The sequence below is a fragment of the Varanus komodoensis genome, unplaced genomic scaffold (genome assembly GCF_004798865.1).
Source record: "Varanus komodoensis strain SLA01 unplaced genomic scaffold, ASM479886v1 scaffold14_1, whole genome shotgun sequence".
Taxonomy (NCBI): domain Eukaryota; kingdom Metazoa; phylum Chordata; class Lepidosauria; order Squamata; family Varanidae; genus Varanus; species Varanus komodoensis.
Genome location: NW_025335438.1, coordinates 3877247 through 3878290, shown reverse-complemented (window position 1 = coordinate 3878290; position 1044 = coordinate 3877247). Strand labels below are relative to the sequence as shown.

Here is a 1044-nt window from a genome sequence, read left to right as displayed (position 1 = left end):
TTCTGTAATGAGGGGCCCAAAACTGAGCACAATGCTCCAGTTGTGGGCGCACCAGAGTCATGTAGAGTGGTAGTAATACCTCTCTTGATCTAGAAGCCACACTTCTGGCTATGCAACCAAGGGTGGCATTCGCCCTCTTGACCACCGCATCACACTGCTGACTCATGTTTAGCCTGCAGGCAACCAGTACCCCGAGGTCCCTTTCACAAGTGCTGCTCTCCAGCCACTTGTCACTTAACCTGTACTTATGACACCTATTCCTATGCCCCAAGTGCAAGACCTTGCACTTATCCACATTGAATGCCATCCTGTTGTCTCCTGCCCACTTCCATAGTCTGTCCAGCTCCTTTTGGATCTGGAGTACCTGCTCCTCAGTTGTGGCCACCGCTCCAGTTTTAGTATAGGCTGCAAATTTGATCAGCAGACTGTTCACCCCTTCTTCCATGTCATTAATGAAAAGATTAAACAGGATCAGCCCCAGGACAGAGCCCTGGGGGACCCCGCTTGTCACTGGCCACCATCCCGATGATTCCCCACTAATGTTTACCTTCTGCTTTCGGTCTGTCAACCATGCCCTAATCCACCGGACAGTGCTTTGGTGTATCCCAAAACTCCTCAGTTTCTCCACCAGGATATCATGGGGCACTTTGTCAAAGGCCTTGCTGAAATCCAGGTATTCCACATCCACTGCATCCCCTCCATCTAGCTATCTCAAAACCTTGTCATAGAATTCCACAAGGTTTGTCTGGCAGGACCTGTTTTTGTGGAAGCCGTGTTATGTGGCTGTCAGCCTTCCTTCCCTATCTAGCATCACTAGATCTCTATTATGAGCCTTTCCATTGTTTTTCCTACAATGGACATAAGGCTAACAGGTCTATAATTCCCCATGTCCCTTCTACTACCCTTTCTGAAAATTGGGACCACTGATGCCACCCTCCAGTCCTCTGAAAATTCACCCGTTCACAAAGTCTCAAAAATGGAGGCCAGCGGGTGTGAGAGAACCCCTGCCAACTCTCTAAGTACTCTCGGGTGTAACCTGTCAGG

The 1044-nt window shown here is 49.3% G+C and overlaps 1 protein-coding gene across 3 annotated transcripts in view; it reads right to left on the bottom strand.

Moving 5' to 3' along the window:
• NBN (nibrin) overlaps nucleotides 1-1044 on the bottom strand; it is a 34169-nt gene that overhangs the window by 14316 nt on the left and 18809 nt on the right. The window lies entirely within an intron of this gene.